General features: G+C 36.3%; 1 pseudogene; it reads left to right on the plus strand.

Moving 5' to 3' along the window:
- The first annotated feature begins 7,142 nt into the window (after positions 1-7,142).
- The window catches only part of LOC141714791 (protein FORGETTER 1-like), a 123,045-nt pseudogene continuing 108,787 nt past the window's right edge, over positions 7,143-21,400 (plus strand).

Here is a 21,400-nt window from a genome sequence, read left to right on the forward strand (position 1 = left end):
GCTAATCAAAATCAAATCATCGTGTTTCGTGCTTTTTCCTTCCTGCCTCTTCATATACAAATGGTTTGGACACTAAATATAAGAAATATAAAAATAATCATCAACTTTTGTTAAGTTAGTATGAAAAATGTATAAAAATTTGGTAAGGTGGTAAGAGCAATCGATATTTAATGTTTAAAGTAATTGTACCGGGAGAAATTAGTAGATATAGTCGATTTTTATTTCGGAAGATGTAGTTGATTTTTTTATTATTAAACGGTCACTATTTTTGTTAACTTTTCAATGTATAAAATTGAATGGAGTAAAGTATACATAAATAAATGGGACGGAAAGAATATTTATTAGTACTTCCATATAAATTGTCTCGTGTCTTTAACTAACATTTATCAAAAAAAAATTCTACGGATTGGTATCGGGTTATATCGAGACTGGAAATGCAAGTACCGTCCCTAATTTCTGAATCCAGATTCGTTCACCGAATCTATCTCGATTGTTAAGCGGGGATTTTTCACCCACTTCGAGATCTCTGTCACAAATGAAGAAGCGGGGATTCGTCCGCAAAATCAGGGATTTCTTTCTTTAAAATACAATATAATCTAAAATAATTTTTGAAAAAAAGTAATAAATTATATTGTATAATATATATTTTAGAATTTTATATCATATTATAAATATTAACTTGAATTAATATTTATTTGAAATTTGAATAAAAGTTACTGCCCCTATTTCTTTTTAAGAAATTGTTAGTTGAATTCTAAATTAACTTGTTTACTCGTAACAATTGCAAACAAGTGAATTAAATGAATATGATTATTTTGTCAAGAAATGAATATGAGTTGTTAGTGTTTTGAAATAAAAATTAGGGTTTCGTTAACAATTAATTATAGGGTATGTGCGCTTCAAGTTTTAATGGTTGTTACTGTATTGGGATTAACGGTCCTTACAAGATGTCTGCGTATCTTTGTGTTGTAAGGAATCAGGCCAAAAACGTAGTTATAGGTTGAGGGGTAGAGTCCTTTATATAGATGTTGAGTCTAGGATTAGAGTTGGGTTGGAAGACTTGTTGGACAACTCTCCAACTTATAAGGTAATTAGGACTCCTGTAAGACAACGGATTCTAGATCCTTCTTTGTAAGAGTTAGTTTCCATGTTTTTTTATCGCATGTAACCCGCAGCCGCTACCCTTCGGGTGCGCACTGGGTAAACCCTACGGGCTCACGCAATAGCCTGCAAACCACGTGAACCAAGGTAAACCGCATTTAAGCGACAGACTCTGGCTCAGGAGACATAATCATAAATTTTCCTCCTGTGAGATTCGAACCTGTGACCAAGAGGATAATTTTCCTTTCTTTAATCAACTGAGCCAACCCTTGCGGGCTGTTAGTGTAATATCCGGGACATGACGTGTAATTATTTTTATCAATAAATATTTTTTTGTGATTTTTGGTGAAGTATTTGATGATTGGTGTGGTTATGTGGATGTTTATATGTGGTAAAGTCTAGGTATGTTAATTTTATTATGTTCAGAATAAAATATAGATAATTAAGATATTTTTCTGGTAAGTTTTGGAGTATTATATGATTTCATACTGATTTATGAATTTATTAATTATTTTCTGAATAATTACAAAATTATTTTATAAAGCCGGAAATCATCCAACCTCGACCGTTTTTACGTTTTTGTAACCCGAAACTCTTCCGAAAACTCCATTCTAACCTAATCTGGTAATTTCAGACATTTTCCATATTTTGACTTTTTCGATCCGGATTACGGTTTGACCCGTGCGCGGCCCAACGCAATATTTTCGATACGCTAACCCTTTTCAATAACATTATCTTCGTACAAATCCTTTTATAAAAGCCCGGTGTTGATAATTATCCGAAATAGGATAATGCTTATCCAAAACAGGATAGTACTTATCCAAAACAGGATAGTCCTTATCCAAAATGATCGTATTTATAGTTACTTAGCGGCAAAACAACGTATTTATCGATCCAACACGATCCAGAATGTACTAATAGTTCGTAAATATAAATAGCTCTTTTCTTATTTCATTTCACTTGTATAATCATATTCAGACAGTACAAACCACTGAAAACCAGAGAAAACCTTAATAAAATATCGTGTTCTTGAAAATCAATCGCACAAACGAAGGTGTTATCGAATTCCGATTCGGGCGTGCAATATATCAAAATGAAGCTCTCGAAAACCTCTTTCTGAATTAATCATCTGTTTTTGTGCAAGAATCAAGGTATTTTTCTTATTTAATTATTTTATTTCGAATTAATTAAAGATTAAATTATGAATTTTTGTTCTTGATGTTCTTGATATGATTTGATGGCATAATCATGTAGATCTTTTCATCCTGGTCATTTTGGTATATTATATGTCAAAAACCGAGTTCAATAACATGTAGAAAAGTGTGTTTGATTCTCGGATTCACAAATTAGGATTTATGTTCTTGAATAATTTCAATTGAAAATTAGGTGTTTCTTCATTAGAGGTTATTAGACGATTTGAATGATCGGGTTGTGTTCTTGGTTAAATTTGGGATCGATTCATGTATATGTGTGCACCGAACTATTCCTGGATTGTTCCAAACAAGTCTCGCCGGAAAATCGAGCTTCGCGGCGGCAAAAATTTCAGTCGGTTGTTCTGATTAATTCGTTGATTTTCCAGCTGAACTGATCTTGCAGATTGGTTCCTGGGAATGTGTAGTTCATCCCCAGTTAATTTTATGCATTTTTGGGCTCGATTAGCCTGACCGGAAAGCTTGAAGGACGACGGAGGTCACCGTTAATGACTTCCCCGCCGTCGACGGTGCCGAAGGAAGAAGACGAGGCCAAACTACAGTCTAGTCCTCGATCTTTTCCTTTCTTTGCAAATCAAACCCTGTATTTTCAAAATCTTATAAAAATAAGATTCATGTTTCATATATTTTCAAAATTAATATTCTGTTTATTTAATTTTCAGAAATTAGTTTTTTATGAATTTTTAAATTCCAAAAATTAATATTTTTAATTCTGAAAATTATTATTTTAATTCGAAAATAAATCTTAATTAATTAATTTATTAATTTTAGTTGATAATTAATTATTTAATTAGTCAATTAATTTTAATATTAATTGATTAATTAATTTAATTAGTTATTAATTAGTTATTAATTAATTATTTAATTGGATTTAATTATTTATTTTTGATTTAAAAATCCCAAAAATAGTTTCGAGCTTTAAAATATTATTTAATTTTTTTTCAAGGCTCGATAATTATTATAAAATTATTTTAAAGTCAAATTCGGGTGTTCGAACCCTATTATTTAATTATAAAATGATTCGTAGTCAAATTTTAATTCCGGAAAATGTTCAAAAATTCGTATTAAAAACCTGGAAAATCATTTTGACCCTGAATCTTCTTTGAAAAATTATTTTGATCAAATATCTTACGTGCTATGTATTTTATGTGATCTGATTACTGTATAATATGATTGTATGTGCGTTGTTTGACTGTTTTTGTTGTAAATTTCAATCCGTACGTCGGATTTGGGTGAAACGAAGGGTAGAGAAAAGCTTGTATCGAATATAATGAGATGAGAAGTAGTGTTGATGAGTATATGTGATGTCTAACAGAGGAAGCGAGGCGTAGAAAGGGAAAGCAAGTGATCAGTGAGTGGGAACCAATTGACAAGTGTTAGTAAAGTGAAAGTGAATTGATAAGGCAAGTGTCCCTGAACTTTCTTGTAGTATAATTGTGAATACTTTGGAACTCTTTTCATTATGTTGCAATTATTCCCAGTAGTTCATATTCTATATTGAGAGTACTTTGCAATACTTAACCCTAAACCCTGATTCTTATTGATCTTGAGCCGCGAGCTTGATTTCTTGTAAACCATTGATTGTTGAATCCTTTGATACGAACCACACATATCTGATACTATTCCACAAATACATATCTACCACATACCGATCCTTTATATGAGATTGCTTAACAGACAAACCTTTATGCCTTGTATAACAGGAGACCATTCCTTGTAACCTTTGCACCCTTGGTCTTCTACACTTTGATTCTTACCCTGAATTTGAAAGTCAATCTTCCTGTTTACCTTGTTATACCTTCATGGTGTTGTAAATTACCTTACACTTCAAGATAAATGTTGTTTATGATTTAGTTTATTGAATTACATTATTTATCATGTTATTATTATAGAATTAGATTATTTTTAAATATGGACCAGATTCATGATCGGGCCAGATTCGTGGTCATAATAGGTCAATGTGTGCCTTGGATCCAGTATATAGAGCAAAGTTGGGAGCTTTGCTCGGGGTTAGTGCGTGACTGATCACCAGCCTAACCTTGGTTTTTAAAATAAAAGTGAATATCCAATTCTAATCATTGCTTATCAGAAAACTTGATTCCCTATGTCATTTCAATTGATCATTATTTAATCTCAGTGCTGTCATTATGACTTGCTGAGCTAGTTAGCTCACTCTTGCGAATCTGTTTATGCTCTTGTCCAGTTAAAAAGGAAAATGGTGATGACGAGAATCCCCAGTCGAGTGTGCCAGCTAGGTTTATAGGTTGTAGTGGAATAAGCTAGCGGAAGTTGTGTGGCTTAGTGTGTGCTAAAAGTTTATAATAAAGTTTGACTTCAGATGTAAGATAAATAAATTTAGGATTTGGTACGTTTGTAATAAATAAGATTGTGGCTTGTGAACATACTTTAAACTGTTGCGATCCTTGATTATGGTAAGTAGGGTCATTGCATATATTATTATATTCATAAACAGGTTTAAATATGGTGTGTGTGTGTGTTGTGGACCCCAAACTTCTGACCCGGGTTTGGAGGGCGCCACAGGTTTGGCATCAGAGCGAAGGTTTAAAATTACTGCCACAAGCCTAGATTGTCGGGAATGGGTAGAGGGTTAAGATTAGTATTAGAAAATAAAGAAATAGAATGTTGAGAGGTTGAGTGTGGCTAATTAGTAGGTTTTAGTATGATTCGTGGCGAGATTCGAGATTCTTATCTAGAAGCGTAATTTTCAGCTAGCGGCGATGACAGATTCCTTTATTTCAATATCCTCTGATCACTCGGAGCCTTCAGTTAGAGGAGCGTCAGCTGCTCCACGCCCTGCTCTTCCACCGGTGTCAGCTATAGTACCAGTTGTGACGGTTGCGCCGTTACAAGCTATTCTACTTCCTGGCGTGAGACCACTTATTCGAGGACCCCCACCTGTTGATTCTGATTCTACCAGAATTTCGATGGCGGGTGCATCTTTTCAGTTTATTCCACACCCTGTCCCATATCATAAGTATGTGGCTCTTCTATTAGAACGAGAGGCCTTGTTGGCCCAGATTCAGGAGTTACAACATATCATAAGGACTATAGATGTTGACAGGAAAGTAAAGGAGCTTCGGAATGAGATTCAGGTGACTCGTAAAATACTTGAGGATAAACTTCATGGAGCTACTTGTGAGTATGCAGCCCCGGGTGCTCTTATGGGGTGGGCTAGAGAAGTATTGGAGGATTTTGAAAGACTTGGTGGACCGGAGTTTCCATAACGCTAAACAACAGGAATGATGTGATAAGTGATATATGTAGAATAGTGTGTAATGTGTATTATCAGACTTTTGGGTGAGAACGTGAATAATCTAGACTTGCTGATTAAGGAGTAGGCCTGTTGTACCTTTGCCTTTAATAAAATGTTTTTCGCTTGTACCTCAAACTTTGATATATATCAATGTCTTTCCTTTACCATGCCTGTTTCATCTTGCTGCACCAGTAATGAAACTTTTGTAATAACATGTACCCTATTTCCCTTAACTATTTACATTCTGTAAAGAAGCATGCAATTTACTTAGTTCAACTATTGAAAATGTTTTTAAAAAGAGATAATCATGTTTTACAAAATCTTTTCATAGAAAGGATTTTGTTTTAAAGGCTAAATAAATTGTTTGATTCCTTACAGAAAATGTCTCCCAAAAGAAATACCCGTTCCACCAACCAGAATGAAGAAACCAACAACAACAATAACAACACCCAAGACAACAATAACCAGAATGCCAACCCAGGTCCCGTAGACCCAACTGTAGCCCAGATTCTTCAGATCTTGGCTCAACAAATAGTTCACCGACTCAACAACAGCAGAGGCAGACCAACCCTCAGGTAACCTTTAAGACCTTTCAGGCGGTGAATCCACCAGAGTTTAAGGGTTTTGTAGATCCTATTGAGGCAAGAGTCTGGTTGAAGGAAATTGAGAAGGCGTTTGCCTTAGTCAAAGTGAGAGAGGTGAAGAAGACTGAGTTTGTAAGTTACTACCTGAAGAATGAAGCCACCTACTGGTGGGAAACTGTAAAGATGTTGGAAGGTACATATGTTGTTACGTGGGATAGATTCAAGGAGCTGTTTTTAGAAAAATATTCCCCTCAGTTTGTTCAGGATCAAATGGAGTTGGAGTTTCTGGAGCTAAAACAGGGAAATATGTCAGTGGCTTATTATGAAAGTAAGTTTGACGAATTTTCTAGGTTTATGCCATCATATGTGGACATTGATAGGAAGAAAGCTAAAAGGTTTCAGCAAGGACTCAAGCCATGGATCCGAGGGAAGGTGGCCATATTTGAGTTGGATACGTATGTGGGAGTTTGTAGAAGGCTATGATTGCGGAGACGGAGATTGAAATGTCTCAGAAGGAGAAGGAAGGTAAGAAGAGTAAGTTTGAGGGAAGTGAAGGACAGTCCCAAGCAGGGAAGTTTCCAAATTTTAATCAGAGAAAGGGCAAGTTCCATCTCGGAAGAAATTTTAACAGACATAATACATTCAACGGAGGTCAGGGGTAACCATCCGGCCATTGGGAACCAGCCAATCCAGCATATACCAACTATGCAAGACTGTCAAGTCTGTAGGAAGAAACATGGTGAAGTTTGCAACAAGTTGAATGTGGTATGTTACAGATGCAACCAGAAGGGGCACTATTCAAGAGAGTGCCGTAATCAGCCAGCCAGAGAGCCAGTCAACAAGGACCATCCTACTAAGAATCAGGCAGGCAAGGTTCTAGTAATTGGATTTACTTGTTTTAAGTACGGGAAGTCAGGACATATCACAAGGGATTGCAAGGCAGCAATTCCAGTCAACAATAAATTGCGTATCATGGGAGCTACTCCAACAATGAATGAAGATCCCAGAGCTAAAGTTTATGACATATCTGTGAAGGATGTTATCATGGACACTGATGTTATGGCAGGTACGCTTACTGTGAGTTTATGACATGTATGTCAAGGATGCTATCATGGACACTGATGTTGTGGCAGGTACGCTTACTGTGAACTACTTATATGCTAAAGTGCTAGTAGATTCGGGAGCAACTCGATCATTTATTTCTCAAGGTTTTGTTGATAAGTTGAATTGTCCAGTTGAATTGTTAAGTGAGATTATGATGGTAGAATTAGCAAATCAGGAGCGTGTATCTGTTAACCAAGTGTGTAAGAGCTGTGAGATTGAGATTACTGGTCATAAGTTTGATGTTGACTTGATTTCCTTTAAGTTAGGAGAGTTTGACGTTATTTTAGGAATGGATTGGCTATTTAAGCACGATGCTCAGATAGACTATCGTAATAAGAAAGTAATATTGAAGACACCAGACGAGAAAATGGTGACGTTTAGAGGCCAGAGACAAGCGAAAAAGTTCTTGCAAATTGGTTCCTGGGAAGGTGTAGTTCATCCCCAGTTAATTTTATGCATTTTTGGGCTAGATTATCCTGACCGGAAAGCTTGAAGGACAGCGGAGGTCACCGTTAATGGCTTCCCCGCCGTCGAAGGTGGTGAAGGAAGAAGACGAGGTTAAACTACAGTTTAGTCCTACATCGTTTCCTTTCTTTGCAAATTAAATCCTGTATTTTCAAAATCTTATAAAAATAAGATTCCTGTTTCATATGTTTTCAAAATAAATATTTAGTTTATTTAATTTTCAGAAATTAATTTTTTATGAATTTTTAAATTCTAAAAATCAATATTTTTAATTCTGAAAAATATTATTTTAATTCTAAAATAAATCTTAATTAATTAATTAATTTTAGTTGATAATTAATTATTTAATTAGTCAATTAATTTAAATATTAATTGATTAATTAATTTAATTAGTTATTAATTAATTTTAATTGATTATTTAATTGAATTTAATTATTTATTTTTGATTTAAAAATCCCAAAAAATAGTTTCGAGCTTTAAACTATTTTTTTTTTCAAGGCTCGATAATTGTTGTAAAATTATTTTAAAGTCAAATTCGGGTTTTCGAACCCTATTATTTTATTTAATTATAAAATAATTCGAAGTCTAATTTTAATTACGAAAATTGTTCAAAAATTCGTATTAAATACTTGGAAAATCATTTTTGACCCTGAATCTTCTTTGAAAAATTATTTTGATCAAATATCTTATGTGCTATGTGTTTTATGTGATTTGATTGCTGTATAATATGATTGTATGTGCGTTGTTTGACTATTTTTGATGTAAATTTCAATCCGTACGTCGAATTTGGGTGAAACGAAGGGTAGATAGAAGCTTGTATCGAGTAAAATGAGATGAGAAGTATTGTTGATGAGTATATGTTATGTCTAACAGAGGTAGCGAGGCGTAGAAAGGGAAAGAAAGTGGTTAGTGAGTGGGAACCAATTGACAAGTGTTAGTAAAGTGAAAGCGAATTGATAAGGCAAGTGTCCCTAAACTTTCTTGTAGTATAATTACGAATACTTTGGAACTCTTTTCATTATGTTGCAATTATTTCCAGTAGTCCCTATTCTATATTGAGAGTACTTTGCAGTACTTAACCCTTAACCTTGATTCTTATTGATCTTGAGCCGCAAGCCTGATTTCTTGTAAACCATTGATTGTTGAATCCTTGGATACGAACCATACATATCTGATACTACTCCACAAATACATATCTACCACATACTGATCCTTGATATGAGATTGCTTAACAGACAAACCTTTATGCCTTTTATAACAGGAGACCAATCCTTGTAACCTTTGCACCCTTGGTCTTCTACACTTTGATTCTTACCCTGAATTTGAAAGTCAATCTTCTTGTTTACCTTATTATATCTTCATGGTGTTGTGAATTACCTTACACTTGAAGATAAATGTTGTTTATGGTTTAGTTTATTGAATTACATTAGTTTATCATGTTATTATTATAGAATTGGATTGTTTTTAAATATAGACCAGATTCGTTGTATGTATATATACTTTCTTGTGTGTATATGTACCTTTACTTGAATGGGCTGTGGTGTCTGTGATTGCCATATTTTCCTCCGACCATTTGCTACTTTGATTCCTATTAAACTGTGTTCATCTCACGATGTTCACGCGTGTTACACGCGAGTTTCCATGTTTAATTCCAGATTTTTATTTATTCTGTTTTATTTTATTTTATTATTTAATTTCATTTTCTGCAGGAAATAGTTGACTAATATTCGTGAAATAAAATATAATTATGTATAGAAATGATTTAATCGGTATAATTTAGCGTTGAAAACCCGAATTATTCGGGTACCCGCGGATTTTACCGCCGCCCGTGATGAATTTTGACGCGCGGACGGTAGACGATGATGATGTATATCTGAGTCCTACTATTTTAAAAAAAATAAATATAAAAATGCGAATAATAATAACTTAGTTTGGATTGGTGGTTGTGATATTAGTGGAATTAATTGTTGAATTGAGTTTGCGAATGATGATCTGTTGTTGTGAATTGTGATTGTGGACGTCGATTGTATTTGACGGGTAGTCCGATAAGCAAAGGAAGTGCTGCCCGATTTTCGGGAATGTACCCTGTAACATATCGGAACTACCAGTCGAATGTAGATAATTATATAATAATAAATAAATACTTTGTAAAGTATAACGGGCAACTTGTTTCCTAAAATGACGAGTATATTTGTTTTCTGAAAACAAATATTGAATCAAGATTTGAGTATATGAATCCCGTACGTTATGTATACTATAGTAATGTATATAAGTACGAGTCAGGATTTTTCTTGTTTGGGTAGGATTGGTATTGAGGATAAGTCAAACATACCTGGTCGTCTAATGTAGAGTATTTCGACCCTGTAGGTTATAGTCGGGAAACCGAAAGTGGATGTTGGATTAAAGATAACCTAGTGGATAGCTGACGAGCTCAGTAGGGTTTCAACCGAAGAACCTGAGTATTGAAGTTGAATGCAAGGTGATCTAGTGGTTAGACGATAAAGCCTGAGCGACCGAGTCAGCTCAGAGTCGATCAATGATAGTTGTAAAGCTCTGCAAGGCAAGTACCTCTGATCATTCTTTTATGGTTCAGTACGTATGAATAACTAATGTTTTATTCTCATAATGGAACAAAATTGTTTTAAGTTACGTATCCCCTGTAGTTATAAATCACTGTTTTCAATCTGTTTTGGGGAAAAGTAACTTCGAAAGGTACCTATCTCGAATGAAATAATTTATGAACTGAATTTTTATATGTGTGCTGGTAAAATTGAATGGCTTTAAAAGTGAGATAGGTACAAGTATTTTGAAAACAGGATAAAATGATCAAATATGAGATATATAGGGGCCAGAGTAGGCCTATTGAGGTGGCGTAAGAGGCTAACTCAGTTGTGCGCACTATATAACCAATTAGTCCAGCAGGTCAGAGACCTAGCTAGTCTCTGAGTTCCGGAACAGGTAAATGGGATGGTAGTCAGAGCCATTTGGTGTTGATAGCCTGATCAGCTATCTTCACATATCCGTACGTATCTGATTTGGCTTTGTGGTTCCCATAACGGAACAAGTAGTTTATACAGTGAATTTGGAAATGGAAATAGCATGCTAAAATTTGACTCGGATATTTACACACAGCACACGACTGATGTTATTGTTTTACGGAGCATGCTAGTTTTGGATATCCGGTTTATAAATTTTTATCAAGTTTTGCAAACTAGCTATACTCTCTGTTCCTATTACTGTTTTACCATAATTCGTTTTACTTGTTATTCATATATTGGTACTGCTGAGTAATTGATTGCTCACCCTTGCAGAATGTTTTATATATGTATTGCAGATGCCTAGGAGATTCTCTCGCGATAGTCAGGGCAGAGTTCCAGTGACTTCCGTGTCAGGATCCTCTGAGGTAGTTGTGCTAGACCATAGTTGGTCTGTTGAGTTGCTGTATTAAGATAGTATTGTCATGATTGTCTGTAGTAAGTTGGTTTTGTAATGATTATAACCTGAATCGTACTTAAACCTGGAAAAGATCTTGGTAAAAGGGTTATGTTTATATAATAATGTTGAGTTGGATTATGTTATGTGGTTAATATTGTTATTGATGACGTCAACTCCTGACCCCGGGGTTGAGGCCGTCACAATTGGTATTAGAGCTACAGGTTTGAGTCCCTGATTTAGGTCAGGAGTAGAGTCAAAAAGAGTACAGGAAGGTTTATATATAGATGCGAGTCAGCAACTCAATCAGAGTAGCGAGTCTATGAGTTTAGTCAGGGGTTTCGGAGACGTAAACCTGACGTCTATTGAGGATTGGCTGGAACTGCCCTAGCCTAGAGTATGTTTCCTTCGTATATATGTTATTGGAAATGTCCGATAGAGATTTCTAGTTTTCCTCTCGAGAAAAACGAGTCTGATCACGAGAGTTCAGTGTGTGAGTGGGCCTTTGATGTGTCAGCTGAAGAGATTTTAGGTCACACAACACTATAAAAGGGGGTTGAATATAGTGTTTATACAATCAAATCGATTTCGAACACAAGTATGTAACAGTAATTAAGTATATTCAATATAATAAACTCTGTTACAGTAGAACAATTGTTCTCTCTCAGTGATGAACAATATCACTAAGAGCTGCTAGGTTACAATGTATAATCTTTCTCGTGAATGATAACACATATAGTGTAAACCCTAAGCTATGTTTATATAGTACACAGTTACAAGATATCTTCTAATTGATATGGAATATAATTCTGTCTCCTAAAATATATCAATCATATATTATCTCCTATAAGTCTTCTAGTCTTCAAACTCTTCATGCATATCTTCTATTGTTTTAGTCACGATCATTTCCTGTAAATCAGATGCTTTCCTTATCTGAAGTATCCGCACTTAAGTCCTGATATAAATCCTGACGACCTTAAGTTCTAACTTCAGTAAGTTCTGATTTCCGGTAAGTCTTGATATTAAGTTTTGAAACTAAACACAACATATTAGACATGACATCTCAAATATATCTAACAATCTCCCCAAACTTGTAAATTATGAAAAATATACAAGTTAATAGATTTGATGATGTCAAAAACATTTAAGTACAAATACAATAAGAGTTTAATTAGATAACTAACTACAACTTACAGTCCTTGTAGCTTTTACCAATCTTACTGAGTCAATCTGAATCTAAAGTGATTCTTGACAAAGTTTGATATCGGCTTCTCTTCTGCATTCTTCAGGACTTGAGCTAGTGTAGCTTTGACTTGCTTCAATTCTTCACCGTAACACCCCCAAATCCGGGGTCGGGGATCCGGGTTGTCACGAGTTCCATTTCCCTTAGTAATACTTAATCTTAATAATCAACCAACTACTGCATACTGTGACCCCACAATATACACACACACCACAAGTTATAGTCTCAGAGATGAATATCCAAAAATAACACAAGTCATTTTATTCCACAATTATAAGCCATTACACCTCAAAAGGGTTTCTGAATAAATTTACATATTCCTTGCCCTTATTACAATTCATAAATATACATAAGTCTGGCACAAAAAAAGTTGAAAGCCTAGCCTATTGGTAGTTCCTACCTCAGCTACAACGACATCAACGCCTACAGGAAACTATGAAACGTTTCCTAACCGCTCACGAATTGGGAGCTTGATCCTGTTCATCTTATCTATCTGTTGTTGTGTGATGAAAGAAGAAAGCAAGGGTGAGCAACAAGCCCACTGAAATAATATGTATAATAATTAACAATATATGAGCATTCTCATAGTACTCATGAAAGTCTTGGTCAAGAAGAAATGAACCATGTTTGATATCTTAATGTGACGAAGTCGCAAAATATTCAGTATATATATACATATATACTTCTCAAATCTTTGAAATCCTCTGACATGTATAATATACACAGAGTTCCAGTTTATAACTGTATAAAATATCGTTGAAAGGTGATCTCATATATCTAACCTTGTCTCAAAGTTTTTCTGAAAATCTTTGTCATGCATAAGATAATCATTTACTAGATATAAGTTGAAAAGATGAAGTTACAAGATCCTCCAATATACTTATATCTTTTCCGAATACTACTTGAACTACCACCGTTCAAGTTATAATTAGTTTCAAAAGTTCATCACATAGATGAGACTACAAGTAAGACTTGAATAGATTCACTCTTTGAAATATCATTCAAAAGAAATGAAGTTACGAGATACTTCATTAAGTCCCGATATATATATACACACCTATATATATCTAATACTTTCCTTGGAAACCTCTGTTATGAAAGTATAAACATAGTTATAATATCCAATGAATTTGGAAAGAAGAAAACCTTGGCATAAACCTGATATCTTGCTGATCAGGCAAATATACCAATTAAGTCACCTTTTCTACTAGTAGATGGATGAATCCCCCACTGGTCATCACCCTGGCCGCATTAGGGCCTTATGCTGGACTACCACTCAGCCACTTACGCATTGATGGACTCCCACTGAGCCACTTACACTTTCATGGACGCCCACTGAGCCCATGTTTCTTATGTCGACTCAATTAGATGGACTTACTTCCCGAACGTTGGGCAAATAATCAAAATGTTTTCTCAAAACAGCAACCTCGTTGCGAATTAGAATACACCCCAGAGCCGGATCCCTCAGATTTTTGAGCGAGTATTCAAGTCTCATTCGGAAGGAAGATCTTACATCTGAAAATGAGTTTTAGGATCCGCTCTAACTTTTAAAATCATTTTGAAGACTCGAAACCATTTTTGAAAATGTTTGGAAAAGGATGATTTAATAGAATAAATCAGTTACAAAATAATCGAAGAATATCTGAATATTATTCTTTAAATAATATTCTAATAAAGAATAGCTTTTATCAAAATAAATCCAGTAAAAGTTTTTGGAAATAATACTTGAAATGAATAATAATTATCGAAAGATATACTTATACGAAAGTAAAATCTTTATTTGAATAATCGAAAATAATGTTTGATTATTATTCGAAACTATCGAATACAACTTATTCGATTAATAGTTATAGAAAACTATATATATATATATAGTTACCTATATTATACTCGGGAACATCGACTCCCGGTTTAGAAAAATGTTCACCTTTCGGTCCCCTATACTAAGGGTATTCGCCACTACTGCTTATCTCTAGCATAGGTATTATGCAGTTTATAAGCATTGAATTGCTAATAAAATATCAAGATTACAAAATAGGCATGCATATATACCATATCAGCATGCTCCAATATATCGCAAGATTTGCTAATAACAATCATGCACTTATCACAAGATAATGCATATACATTTATACATCACAACAACAATATAAAGGGTAGAAAACTTGCCTGAGTGTTCTGGGTAGACTTAAGCTTAGAGTGGGTCCGGTAACCTATGAAGAATAACATAAGCCGGAATTAGACCACGGTCGCTTAAGAAACTAGTCAAAACTCACTCATACCCTAACAGTTGCTTACGGTCACTTATACGCTTAACGATTTGCGTTACTCACTTGCGTGCCCTCGGCTCCACCAATTTTAATAAATTAACCGTTACGAATTTTAAGGGGAATCTTTTGCGAGTACTTTACCAACTGCTTAATCCACCTTACATAATTGTTTCGTAATCCAATCAGTCTTTTAAGGGCCTTAAACAAGGTCTCAAAGTAAAGCGAGGGGTAAAGGTTCGTTCGCGAAACGCCGTTACTTAAAACGGTCATTTCTCCTAAACCGTACATCGGAACCAAGCGAACCACATATCAAAACGAAGCTAACAACACGTTCTAGCTAATCATGGCAATTTTACAGATTGGTTGTTGAGTTTCCTATTCTGAACACTAAGAACTAGCAGTTGAATAAAACGGGCATTACAACGGTTATGTTTACGCGATTACCAAGTTTTAAACCACTCCAAACAACCACAATTCAACTCACAACCACCAATACAACCAAATTTCACCCAAACCTTACTAAATAAGTCCCAAACCTCAAGATTTTCCAATTTATTCAACCACAAACATGAACTACTAACTATACTTAAGTTTTATTAACTATAAACAAGATTCCATCATCCAAATTACTACAAATCCAATCCAAACTTTAACACACAAGCATCATGCTTCTCATTTAATATAACAATCAAAACCATTCCTAATGCTCAAAAGTAAAGCTAGGGTTTGAAGTTTTATACCTTCCTTGAAGCTTTTAATCAATGAAAGATCCCTGGAATGCTTAAGCTACCTTGACCTTACAATTAAAATCAAGAATAAAAAATTTGTTCTTGAAAGTTACTATTCACCCTAAACTAAAATGATTTATTCGAGCTAGCAAACCTTGGATTCAAACACTCAAACTACTTGCTCTTCTTAGTTATGAAATATAGAATCCAAGGAAACAAACCTCTTGAATTATGATTGAGTGGAGCTTAGGTTTGGAAATTTTTTCTTCTTGTTTTTCTTCAAAAGGCCGAGAGCAAATAGATGGGGGAAGAAGAAAATGTGTTTGTTTTGGTTGCTTTTGATTTTTGTGTTTGTGAAATGATTACTTGGTGGAGATTGCTTTGATAAAGTGATGACATCACTTGGATGACCTCACCTCCAAGCCACATGTCTTTCCCTTATGGTTTGATGATGTCATCTTCTCTTTTAACCACTTATTTTAGCTTCTCTTGGAAGCTTCCTTCCCATTCTACTTGTATGTGCTTGTCCCTTGGTCGTTTATTTATTTTACGGTTCGCTTAACTCTCGTTCTCGTTCGTTGTTTGAGGGATCATATCCGGGATCTTATTACTTGGGTTCCCCTAAATCTTTCTCAATATCTTATATTCCTTTTATGATCCTCTCTTATAATCCTTGAATTTAAATCCTTTTAATCATGTTACCTTATACTCAATTATGTCGGTATCTGGTGGATTTTCGGGAAAAAATCAAAGTGTTTGGATTTGGATTCTGACAATCTTTACATACACTCATTTACTTTATGGAATACTAATACGATCTTAAAATTTTTATAACAGTACTCCTATATAGCATGGTCTGATAATTTTCCTTAATCAGCATCATCAGCAAAAGTTACTATTCATTAGTGTTTGAAAAATTCCAAAAATTGGGGTTATTACATTCACCCTGACTTCCAATCTGATAGATTGCAGTCCTAAGTGCTGGGATATGATTTCTTTCTAAACCATCACCAAGTCTGATTACTCTTGAATGAGTTGAATCTTCATTATAGCACATACATTTCTCTTTTAGAATAACCTCAAGTTTAGCAGAATTCTTCTTCATTGGAATTTCACTACCATCAACTTCAATAATGTTTGGAATGAATTCTGTAACCCTTGATCCAAAAATTCTTGCTTTATCCCTTATGGTCTTCATGATGAAATTTGACCATCTCCTAGTAATCTTAGACTTTATTTCTAAAGATAATAAAAGAATTGAAATTATTTCAGAGATTTGTTCAGCACATCTGATTCTGACATCTTGTATGTTCTTCTATCTTCAAGAAACATAATCAGCTTTCCTTTAACATTACTTTTATCATGAGCATCCACTACCACTTGAACAGATATAACCTTATCAAGGTGTTTATATGTAACTTCTTCAAGAGGTTTGTCAGTCAATAAGAATGGATCTCTTGTAAGTACTTCAACTTCTGTCTTAATTTTGGCTTCTTCAAAACCTAATCCATCTCTGTCTCTTGCTTCTCTGGCTTTCAATCCAACAGTCATGAAATCAGATAGCAGCTGGCTTTTCTTAGGATCTGATGGATTAACATTCTTCCATAGGAGTTTTCTCTTATCAGTAACTGTCAATTTGTTCAAATCAACTTGAGCTTTGTCAGAGGTTGATGTCTTGATGACTTGATCAAAATTTGTTATTTCTTCTGTAGCTTGCTGTTCTTCACTCAAAACAACTTGAGCTATGTCAGAGGTTGTCTTAGATTCTTCAGTTATCTTCCTTCTTTTTAGAGTTTCAACAGTTTCATCTTCAGCAGTTGTATCATCAAAAACTTGAACTATTTTGTACACTGGTTTCATCAGGATTTGAGGAATCTTCATCTCCTGTGGCTTTGTTGGTTCATCAATCTTTCCTTTCCCTTTTTCCTTGGGATCAATTTCAACTTGTGATCTTGTCTTGGGCTTTGAAGCCTCAGAGCTTTCCTTGATCACAATGCCTTTTACCATAGGTCTTGGAGGTTTCTTTGCATCAGAAGCTTTAGACTTAAGATTTGTCTTCTCAGCTGCAAATCTAGCGTCCTCCTCCTTTAAAGTCTCTAAATACATTCCGGGATTATGCTTGAGAAATAGTCTTCTGGCACTTTCTTCATCAAGTGTCTGAATCTTGGGATCTTTGTAATAGACTGTAGTCTCCCTTCCCTTAAGCTTCAGAGTTTGTAAAAACTTCTTAGAGTCTTGACTATCACCTTGAATGAGAAGATCAGAACTTGATATCAGACTTTGATCATCAGAACTTGCTTTCAGAACTTGAGCATTTACAGCTTCAGAACTTGTCTTCTTCTGTGTAGAAGATTTGTTAGAATCTGAAATTAGTTTCCTTGAAGAAAATTTGCTGCTTTGACCTTGACCTTGACCCTTGCTTGGGTTTCCCTGGTCATCTTCCTTATCATCCTTCTTCTTCAGTACTTGACTAGTTGAGCATTTGGACTTCATTACCTTCTCCCCCTTTTTGGCATCATCTGGTAGGAGTAAAGATAGAAGAAGTTCTACTGAAGATTGGATTTTAGTCAGTTGAGCTTGTTGAGAGGCTTGATTCTGCAGGACCTCAGTCAGTTGGGCCTGTTGTTTTTCTTATACCTTCTCAATAGGCTCTACTTTCTCATGAATTGGTCTGATAAACCTGTTCTTGTCCAGCTTGATCATCAGGTCCAGCTTATCAGCATTTTCTTGTAGCTTATCAACCTTAGCATGAGTAATGGAGTGTTGACCTTGAAGGCTTTTAGTACTGAGAGCTGTGACTTTAAGTTGAGCTTTAAAGTCAGAGTTTGTCATCAACTCATCAGCTTTTGCAATATGTTCTAAAAGAACTTTGGAGCTTGGAACAAAATCAGATTCATTCCACTTCTTGGTCCATTCAACTCCTCTATGAGTTTCTTCCCATGGAACAGGAGCATCTTGTCCAACAAACTTTTTAGTCAATGCCTCCTTTCAAAGAACTTGAGCTGGTGTGTTAACTGGAGCTGACTCTCCAGAACTTGCAAGAAACTCTTCATCTTCTGACAACACAAGTGTGTTTGTGGCTGTTGGAGATTCTGGTACAACTTCATCTGTTTCCACATCCACAATGGGAGCATTTGAAACTTCAGCATGTAGAGGAGAAATAGGTGGAGTTGTCACTTGTCCTTGTGGAGCTTCCAGAAATAGGATAGAAGGAATGATCAGCCTTTGAAGGTCAATTTCAGGACTTAATCCTGAATCTTCAACTGGAATATTTTCTTTGATAGCAGAGACAAGAGGTGTGATCATTGTGTCTGGAACAGTGTTTTTAGATTGAGGTGGATGTGGCAAGGCTTCAATCACTATTGGTCTTGTTGAGATCAGAAATTCCTGATCCCCTTCCTCAGCTTCTTGAGCATCCTCAGATAGAGGTTTTGCCATATGCCTTCATGCTCTCTGATAGGGAATAAATAAATCCTGATTACGTAATTAATATTGCATTAATTACACATGATTTAGCCTACAAGGCCCAATAAGAAGATGTATGACATTCAGACCAAAAAGGTTAACACGTTTATCAGGCCTGATGGACCAGATCAGGCCTGATGGAACAAAAAAGGCCCAAAACCCTGGATATTAATTAATTTCATAATTAATTAATAAGGGATAAGTCAGCTGATAAGATGAGTCCTAGTGGAGAAATAAATCCTTACAGATTGGCCTCCAAGGAACCTGGTGGGATAAGGAATCAACTTCCTACATATTAGCACTCAAAAGTCTATTCTAATTCTGAGACTTGCCCACCAAGTCTCCTAACCCAAGTCCAATTCAAGGACTCCCAACATCTATATAAGGGGCCTCACCCCACAAATCAGAACTACGTTTTTTGACTTGATCCTTGGCAATCAGCAAGGTACGTATGCATCTTGTTAAGGCAGATTGAGTCACGAAACATAAGAGCAGTCAAATCGAGCCTCGAAGCTCATGTTCCTTAGTAATAAATACAACAATTATTATACTATAGTTTGTGATCCATAATATTTGGCACCGTCTGTAGGAAAGCACAACAACAACCATGACGAGAACACAGAGAACAAGCGGCACCCTTGAAGGAGGAACACCCGCGGTGACAACCCTAGCGATTTCGTCAACCGTGGAGGTACCTCCGCATTCAACCTATACCGCCCCCCCAAGGAGGAGCCCAGGTAGGGGCAACTGAACCTCAACCTCAAGGGACGATTCCCCCGGCTCCTCAAGGTATGAATCCTCAACTTCAACAACTACATACACCTGTGAATTCTCGACCCATTAGGTATGAGTATTCATCTGTTGTGACCACTAACCCCCCATATGGGATGCCCCTTTACCCCGAGGTTGGAGGAAGTGGATATGCTGGACGAGGTGACGCACGAGGGCGAACACCGCCCTAAATACAAGGTTTGGCTCCTATCCCGGAGGATCAGGAATTTTTTGGGCCTTATACTGAGAGAGACTCCGAATCTTCGGATGATGAAGTAGCCCCAAGAAGGAGGCGTGCTGGCAAAGAGCCGATGGCTGATGGTAACCAACGTCCTAGAAGCACCCGAGGGATGAATCCCCAGGAATTGCAGGAGAGAATCAAGGCCTATGAGGCTGAGATTCAAAGGCTGAAGTATGACTTGGAGGCGCACCAGGTTCCCAGGTCCCCATTACCACCTAGGGGGAGAAATCCTCCTCCAATCATAGACCTGGATGGTCCATCACAAAGAAGGGCTATAGTCCCAAGAGCTGATCCAAGCAATCTTCTTCCCCTCGGAGATCTTGATGATCCTACTCCACCATTCACTGAAGAGATAATGAATTCCCATATGTCGAGAAAGTTCAAGATGCCCACTATCGAAGCTTATGATGGCACGCGAGATCCCACTAATCATGTCAGGATGTTCTCCAATGCACTGTTGTTGCAGCCCGTGAATGACGCTATTAAGTGTCAGGCCTTTCCTCAAACCCTGTCGGGTATGGCTCAAAGATGGTATAGTCGTTTGCCCCCGAACTCTATTGGGTCCTTCAGAGAATTAAGTCAGGCTTTTATTAAGCAGTTCATCAGCGGGAGAGTGCATGAGAAAAGTTCATCATCCCTCATGAGCATTATGCAGGGAGCGAAGTAATCCTTGAGAGACTACCTGAATCGTTTCACGAAGGAAGCTTTAAAAGTCCCGGACCTTGATGACAAGGTAGCCATGATAGCACTGCAACAGGGAACTAGGGATGAGTTCTTCAAGATGTCCTTGGCCAAGTGCCCCCCTGAGAGCATGTTGCAGCTCCAAGATAGGGCCGAGAAGTACATCAGTGTGGAAGAGTGCATAAGGAAGACCGTAGTGAGCAACGAGCCCGCTGGAGGCAAGAAGCGGAAAACTGATCTGAAATATATCGCTAAGGACAAGTATCCTAGAACTGAGCAAAACCCTGATTCAACCCCTAAGAAAGGAGGACCTGGGCAAAAGTTTGCTGAATACGCTAAGCCGAATGCTCCTAGAAGCCAGATCTTGATGGAAATCGAGAAAGACCAATATATTCGTTGGCCTAAACCCTTGAAGCCAGATCCTACCAAGCTAGACAAGAGCAAATATTGTAGATTTCACAAATATGTTGGTCATGACACCGATGAGTCTAGGCAACTGAAAGATGAAATAGAGTTCCTCATTCAGAAATGAAGATTGAACAAGTACACTGGGGAAGGAAGAGATAGGAATAACAATAGGAGAAAGAACTTTGAAGATCGTAGGAGGGACCAAGATGATTAGGGGCAGAATCCCCAGCCTAGGAGACCAGTCATAAATACAATCTTTGGAGGACCACGACCCCGAGGACCTGTGATAAACACGATTTTTGGAGGACCAACTGCTGCTAGATTATCCAAGAACTCCAGGAAAGCATATACCAAGGATGTTATGCATATTGTTGGAGAAGCCCCGAAGAGGGCCAGGTGAGGAGTAACAATGGCTTTTAATG

The sequence above is a fragment of the Apium graveolens genome, chromosome 3, assembly GCF_009905375.1.
Source record: "Apium graveolens cultivar Ventura chromosome 3, ASM990537v1, whole genome shotgun sequence".
NCBI lineage: Eukaryota > Viridiplantae > Streptophyta > Magnoliopsida > Apiales > Apiaceae > Apium > Apium graveolens.